Source organism: Canis lupus, chromosome X (genome assembly GCF_048164855.1).
Source record: "Canis lupus baileyi chromosome X, mCanLup2.hap1, whole genome shotgun sequence".
NCBI classification, from domain to species: domain Eukaryota; kingdom Metazoa; phylum Chordata; class Mammalia; order Carnivora; family Canidae; genus Canis; species Canis lupus.
The window spans coordinates 37,201,577-37,210,124 of NC_132876.1; the positions used below are offsets into that span (position 1 = coordinate 37,201,577).

General features: G+C 36.3%; 1 pseudogene; it reads left to right on the top strand.

The window, feature by feature from the left end:
- The first annotated feature begins 6,417 nt into the window (after window positions 1-6,417).
- Window positions 6,418-8,336, top strand: LOC140628157 (stress-70 protein, mitochondrial pseudogene; annotated as a pseudogene).
- Window positions 8,337-8,548: the final 212 nt, after the last annotated feature.

Here is an 8,548-nt window from a genome sequence, read left to right on the forward strand (position 1 = left end):
TTCTTCATATTCACAGTCAATTTAATTTAAAATGCATAGAGTACTCTAATCCCAACTTAACTGTTCCTTAGTTTTGTGCATATCCTACCACATCTTGGTTTAGAAAAACATGTACTTCAGCCTTAGAAAGTAAGGATTTTTAAAAATGAGGTTTGCTCTACATGGATCACTAGGTAATCGAAAGGCTTATAATTTAGCAAACGACAGTAATTATTACTTAGTGTATTATCATATTTAACCATATGTGCTAAAAATGAAGAACCACACATGAAGTAGCATAAATTTTCTCCAAAATGTTAGTAATATTGACAATCATAAAGGTATAATTATATTCTACTCCCTCCTTAGCCAATAAATAACTAATGGTTGCTGAAAAAGACTAGTTTCAGTTTTCTTTAATATTAAAAGTGTTTCTTTCTTACTCATTGATTTCTAAATCCAAGGGGTTATTTCATGTGGTTAACCTGAGTAGAGGTACAAGAGTATAATCATATCTAATCATATTTTTTTTGGATTACTGGCAAATTTAGAAAAATTGCAGGAACAAGTAATAGCTTTATTCTCCTATACTTTTATGTAATCATTTATGAGTATTGTCTCCATGAAGCTAGCTAATGGTGTTCCATAATAATCATCAAATCCATTTTGCCAGTTATTCAGGTTCAAAATCTGAGTCATTTCTGAATTTTCCTTCATTTTCACAATCAATGCAGTCACAGAGCCCCATTTTTATTTACCTCATAATATCCTCCCTATCTGTTCTTTCTTTTTGATTATTATTTTTTTCTTTTTGATTATTATTGAAATTGACCTGGCTCTGATGCTTAATGCCTGTACCAGTTCCATTGATTTAATGATACCTTTCCTTGTTATTGACACCCTTACCTCCAATCCATCCTGCACAGTGCTGCTACTAATAATAGTCCTAACTATTGCTAATAATAATAAAATATTCTTTTTTAATGTTAATTGCTTGGTCATTAATACTTGATGACCCATCATTCCATAGTTTAAACTCCTTAACCTGATGGCAGACACCATTCCAGTTTGAGCCATCTGTTTCATCAGTTTAATCTGCTCATTACTCCTCCAAGCATTCATGTTGTTGCAGGGTAGGGGCAGCATAATTCTCTTTTGAATTTTAATGTTTTAAGCCTCTATCTTGGTGTTTTCTCATGATTCAGTGTAGGTAAGGATCACTTGATATATTCCTAGGCTTCCATTCCCAGAGACTCTAACTCATTAGGTCCATAGGTGGCACTTGGGAATCTGCACTTTTAGCAGCTACCTGAGTGGATTCTGATGAGGGTGATCCATGGAACAAAAGGAGAAATATTGGTCTGTCCATTTTTTAACCTTACTTATGCTCCTAAGACTTTTATTCCATTTTTAAACATGAAGACTTCAAGATTACTCTAGTGAAGTAAATATCTCCCTGTACCATTTCACTCATTCAGCTCTCACAGAGGACTGGTTTTTAGAATGACTATTCCACTCCTTTATCCTCTTAATTTGCTTTATTTTCCTCTATACCACTTATCACTGCTTGATATTACAGTATGTCTATTAGTCTATTTTCTTATTTGTTATTTTCCCCACTTGAAAATCAGCTTTATGAAGACAGATATTGTGTAGTTCACTCCTATGGTATTGTCAGAGCCTAGAACAACATAGCAGGTACTCAAGAAATACCCTTGAACAAATGAATTTGACAACATATAAGCATTTCATTGTTAATTGTCTTTTTGTGAATGTTCCTGATGATTCAACAATATAGTATGCTCTTTGGGGTAGGGCCTACTTCTTTGTATTTTACTTTATAGCACCCAAACCAATAGCACAGATTTGTTGATACACTATTGCTCTATTGACAGAGTCTGAAATGATATTGATAATAGACTTAAGTTTTATTCTTTAAGTAATAATGTAGAAGAAAGAATAATGCTCACCCCTCAAAAATGTCCATGTTCTAATCCACAGAACCTGTTAATACAGTACTTTGCATGACGAAGGGACTTTACAGATATGTTTAGGGTTAAGGGCCTTGAGATGGGGAGATTATTCTGGATTATCAGGGAATGTCCAATCTAATCTCATGAGATTTTAAAGGTGGAGAGTCATTCCCAGCTGCAGAGAATTTAGAGACATAGTACCATGAGAACTACTAAACCTGCTGTTGCTGGCTTAGAAGGTGGAGGAGGAGGAAGGCCATGAGAAAAAGAATGTGGATAGCTCCAAGAGGCTAGAAAAGGCAAAGAAATGGATTCTCCACCAGAGTCTTCAGAAAGAAATGCAGTTCTGTGGATGCCTTGATTTTAGCCCAGATGGTCCATGTTGGTCCATCTACAGAGATTATTTTAAGCCACTAAATTTGTTATAATTTGTGTGGCAGTGATAGAAAATGAATATAAACAATTTTAATAAAAATATGCATTTTAACTTCTCCATATGAGAAATGAAGCAGATTTTCTGCAGGGCTGGAGAACTTTCCATATATACTCAATTATAAGATAATTTTGAATATAAATACTTTTTTCTGTTTCCTTGAGGAGAAAAAATTTAAAGAGAGTGTGTGGCTAACGTGAAAAAAGAAAATTATATAAATAGAAGTTAAATAAGCAAGAATCTTCTTATAATATTGACTTTGAAAATAATAAATTAGTTACACATGTATACTTAAAACCACACATTTAGCATGCTATATTCTCTCTCTCATGTTTCATGAAACAATTTTATTCACACTCTATTTGGAAATTTAACATCAGTTGTGATCATCACTGAAGTTTCTTCCTGAGTGATCTAACCCAGTTTTCCAGAGCACAACATATTTATTTTCGTCTAAGACATTTTAGAGAAAACACGTTTTATTTTTTATTTTATTTTTAATTTCATTTATTTATTCATGAGAGACACAGAGAGAGAGAGAGAGAGAGGCAGAGACACAGCCAGAGGGAGAAGCAGGCTCCATGCAGGGTGCCTGAAGTGGGACTCAATCCCGGGTCTCCAGGACCACAACCTGGGCCAAAGGCAGAGCTAAACTGCTGAGCCACCCAGGCTGCCCGAGAAAACACTTTGTAAATCTACATGTAATGCTGTCATGAGAAATGTATTTTAAATCATAAGTATGTATCTATTTTCATCATTTTTATGATGTAACTATTTATATATTTGCTTTTAAAGTAGTCTTTAAAACGTTTGTTCATACAACAAAAAAAAGAAAAAAGAAAAAGATTTGTTCTTTTTTTTCTTTAAAAGATTTCTTCTTAATGGTATCTAAAATCTGCAATTGTGACATCATCTCCCCTCTCCATAGACAATCATTTTAAATTTAGTATTAATATTTCATCATCATCTTTTTTCTTACCAATGGTGACTGGTAATTTCTATTAGCATCCCAAAGTAACATTAATAGGGCTTAGTTTAGATCAATGTATCTTCCTCAAGTAGTTGTTTAAAATAAAGCAATCATGAGAGGTCTTGTAATATGAGATAAGAATTATAAAGATCTCTTCTTTGCGATAAAATTTTGGAGCTAAAAATTCACCTTTTATTCAGGAAGATAAAGAATTCATTTACTTAGTTTTCTTCCCTTTTTATGGCTTCTTTAATACAGATATTTTAATAATATCCTATTTAGTATCCTCTTCAATTGCTATGTGCTATTTTCCCTAGTCCTCTATTAATAAACCTTTAATTGGGGATCCCTGGGTGGCTCAGTGGTTTGGCGCCTGCCTTTGGCCCAGGGCGCGATCCTGGAGTCCCGCCCACTTCGGGCTCCAGGCTTGGAGCCTGCTTCTCCCTCTGCCTGTGTCTCTGCCTCTCTCTCTGTGTGTGTCTATCATAAATAAATCTTTAAAAAAATAAACCTTTAATTCCAAATTCTAACAATGAAAAATGATGATGCAATAAACATTACCTTGCATATATTGTTACATACTTGTGTATTTCTACAGGATAAATTCCTAGAGATAGAATTGCTATGTGAAAGGGAAAAAGCAGAATACATTTGAAAACTATTGCCAAACTGACCTACAGATATATAAATAAATTTATGTTGCCATGCATAATGGCATGAAAAGGTCCTTCTCATCTCTCTGATGATAGGTAGTATAATTGACCTGCAGCCCAGCTGCAGCACTTTGAAATCAATCATTGTATTTGCTCTGTTCAGAGGCCATTCTTCTCATCAGTTGCTCCCAGTCAGTAAATAATTGGGCATAGCAAGTATAAGACAGGTCTACTTCTGAGACACTCAGGACTGTTCTGATGGGAGACTTTGGCTCAGGGATGCCCCAATGATCTTGCAGAAGTTTCTTAGGACTGCAGTGCAGGCTAGAATGCTTTTAGCCACTCTTTATTTCTCTCCTCTTTACCTTTCTCTTTCATCTAGAAGGCCACATGTATAGGACTGTGAACAGGTCTAGGGCTATCCACAAGCTCAGAAAACATCTGAGAAGGCCCTAATCTCTCACCTCTCACTATCTTAAGTCTTTAAACAAGCAGGAAGTGAAAGCTAAGATGGAGTTGTAAACTTCCTGGCCAAGTGTTTAAGATATATCCAGGCATTTGCATATATCCCCACAGATAGCCCTGCTACAAAAGCTGGGAGATTCATTGGTTTCAGGTATCTAAGGAAATCTTCATATAATCACTAGCTGCCCAGTAAGCAGCCTGAGCAGAGATGTCAGAGGTTACACATCACAAAGAATACAGACTTTACTGCATTATTTTAGAAACTCCACTAAAAAAAAAAAAAAAAAAGAGAGAGAGAGAGAGAGAGAGAGAGATAGCACTACACATTTATTAGAATGGCCAAAATCCAGAACATTGGCAATACTAAATATTGGCAAGGATATGCAAAAGAATCTGATTTGAAGGTTTCCTGCATAATAATATCTAAAATGTGCAGGTTTCAATAAAAATTTGGGCAGCCCCAGTGGCTCAGCAGTTTAGCACCGCCTTCAGCCTAGGGTGTGATCCTGGAGACCCCTGATGGAGTCCCACGTCAGGCTCCCTGCATGGAGTCTGCTTCTCCCTCTGGCTGTGTCTCTGCCTCTCTCTCTCTGTGTCTGTCATGAACAAATGAAATCTTAAAAAAAATTGCAACATATGCGAAGGAATAAGAAAGTATGGCTGATACATAGGAAAAGCAGTCAGTATGACATGTCCCTGAGGAAGCTCCAACATTGGACTTACTAATTAAATGTTGAAATTGCTAATTTAAAAAAAAAAAAAAAGAAATTGCTAATTTAATATGTTCAAAGAACTAAAAAAAAATAATAATCACACCTAAATAACTAAAGAAAATATGAGAACGAGGTCACCAAATAGAGAATATAAAGAAAGGAGTATAATGTATTTCTTAAAAAGGACCAAATAGCAATTCTGAAGTTGATTAAATAACTGGAATGAAAAATTCACTAGAGTGGTTCAGCAGCAGATTTGAAGAAACAGAAGAAAGAATCAGCAAAACTGAGGCTAGTTCAATTGAGATTATCCAATCTGAGGAAAAGAGTCATGTAATTCAAGAAAGAAACAAAGGATCACTGCTATTTTTGAAGGTACAAAGGAGGATGAGCCAAAAAAGAGTGCAGGTAGTTTCCAGAAGCTGAAAAGGCAAGGGAACAGGTTCTCTTTTAAAGCCTGCATAAAGGAATACAACTACTTAAACATCTTGACATTAGCCCAGTGAGACCCACTTAGACTTCTGAGGTATTGAAATGTAATTTTTAAAATTGGTTATTTTAAACTCATAAGTAGTGATAATTTGTTACAGCACAACAGAAAATTAATACAAATTTGGGAACACAATCTCCAGAACTGAGTACAGTTAATCCTTGAACAATGCAGTAGTTATACATGCCAATCCCTGACAAAATTGAAAATCCACATATAACTTTTGACTACCCAAAAAGTTAGCTACTAATAGCCTACTGTTTAGTGGAGCCTTATAGACAATATAAACGGTTTATTAACATGTATTTTATAAGTCATATGTATGTATGTATGTACTGTATTCTTACCATAAAGAAAGCTAGGGAAAATAAAACGTTATTAAGGAAATCCTAAGGAAGAGAAATTGTTTTTAAAGTACTGTGCTAAAAATAAATAAATAAATAAATAAAGTACTGTGCTATAAAAAAAATCCACATATACGTGAATTTCCACAGTTCAAACTTATGTTGTTCAAAGGTCAACTATATATGTTAGGCCACAAAATAAGTCACAATAAATATAAAAGGAAATCATATCAAGTATGTTTTCTGACCACAATAGAATAAAATTTGAAATCAATAACAAAAAAAACCCTGAAAAATCCTGCAATCTATGAAATTAAATAACATGTTACTAAATAACCAATGAGTCAATAAAGAAATCACAAGACAAATTAGAAAATACTTTGAGCCAGATTCAGTTGTGGCCTTTACATCAGATGGTGAGTGACTTGTTGGCATGCCAGCCAAGAGACAGGTTGTCACCAACCCAAACAATACATTCTATGCCACCAAGCATCTCATTGGCCGGTGATATGATGACCCTGAAGTACAAAAAGATATTAAAAATGTGCCCTTTAAAATTGTCCGTGCCTCCAATGGAGATGCTTGGATTGAAGCTCATGGAAAACTCTATTCTCAAAGTCAGATTGGAGCATTTGTGTTGATGAAGATGAAAGAGACTGCAGAAAATTACCTTGGGCATACAGCAAAAAATGCCGTGATCACTGTTCCAGCTTATTTCAATGACTCAGAGATAGGCCACTAAGGATGCTGGCCAGATATCTGGACTAAATGTGCTTTGAGTAATTAATGAACCCACAGCTGCTGCGCTGGCCTATGGTCTAGATAAATCAGAAGACAAGATCATTGCTGTATATGATTTAGGTGGTAGGACTTTTGATATTTCTATCCTGGAAATTCAGAAAGGAGTGTTTGAGGTGAAGTCCACCAATGGAGATACTTTCTTAGGTGGCGAGGACTTTGAACAGGCCTTGCTATGACACGTTGTGAAGGAGTTCAAAAGAGAGACAGGAGTTGATTTAACCAAAGACAACATGGCACTTCAGAGGGTTCGGGAAGCTGCTGAGAAGGCTAAGTGTGAACTCTCCTCATCTGTGCAGACCGACATTAATTTGCCATATCTTGCTATGGATGCTTCTGGACCCAAGCATTTGAATATGAAGCTGACATGGGCTCAGTTTGAAGACATTGTCACTGATCTAATCAGGAGAACCATCGCTCCATGCTAAAAGCCATGCAAGATGCAGAAGTCAGCAAGAGTGACATTGGAGAAGTGATTCTTGTTGGTGGCATGACTAGGATACCCAAGGTTCAGCAGACTGTACAGGATCTCTTTGGCTGAGCCCCATGCAAAGCTGTCAATCCTGATGAAGCTGTGGCCATCGGAGCTGCCATTCAGGGAGGTGTGTTAGCTGGTTATGTCACAGATGTGCTGCTCCTGGATGTCACTCCTCTGTCTCTGGGTATTGAGACTGTGGGAGGTGTTTTTACCAAACTTATCAACAGAAACACCACTATTCCAACCAAGAAAATCCAGGTGTTTTCTACAGCTGCTGATGGTCAGACTCAAGTGGAGATTAAAGTGTGTCAGGGTGAGAGAGAGATGGTTTGGAATTCCAATCAAAGGTAAGCAGCCCCTCGTGGAGTCCCTCAGATTGAAGTTACATTTGACATTGATGCCAATGGGATTGTACATGTTTCAGCCAAAGATAAGGGTACAGGACACGAGCAGCAGATTGTGATTCATTCTTCTGGTCAGTTAAGTGAAGATGATATTGAAAATATGGTTAAAAATGCAGAAAAGTATGCTGAGGAAGACAGGTGAAAGAAGGAACGAGTTGAAGCAGTTAATATGGCTAAAAGAATCATTCATGACACAGAAACAAAAATGGAAGAATTCAAGGACCAATTGCCTGCTGATGAATGCAACAAGCTAAAAGAAGAGATTTCCAAAATGAGGGAACTTCTGGCTCGAAAAGACAGTGAAATGGGAGAAAACATAAGGCAGGCAACATCTTCCCTTCAGCAAGCATCACTGAGGCTCTTCAAAATGGCATACAAAAAGATGGCATCTGAGTGAGAAGACTCTGGAAGTTCTGGCACTGGGGAACAAAAGGAAGATCAAAAGGAGGAAAAACAGTAATAACAAACTTCAGAGTCAAAATATGATGCTTGGGAGTGAAGGGACTTTTGAGCAGAAATGGGGAAACTTCAATCTTTTACTGTGTTTTTGCAGTATTCTATATATAATTTCCTTAATATGTAAATTTAGTGACCATAAGCTAATGATCATTTAATGAGAATTTCAACCGTACAAAATTCACAGTACTCTGTACTTAGTCATTTATCACCTGCATGTAAAGGGAGGGGAAGATTTGTTGATCATTATATAAACAATGTTTTGTGCTTTAGTAGCTGTATTTTCAAGAGATGAAACCATCTCCAAGCAGAATGATGAAGGTAGTCAGCCACACACCTGGAATGAGACCATGTGGGGATGAGATCTTCTAGTGAATTAAGAACTACTACAC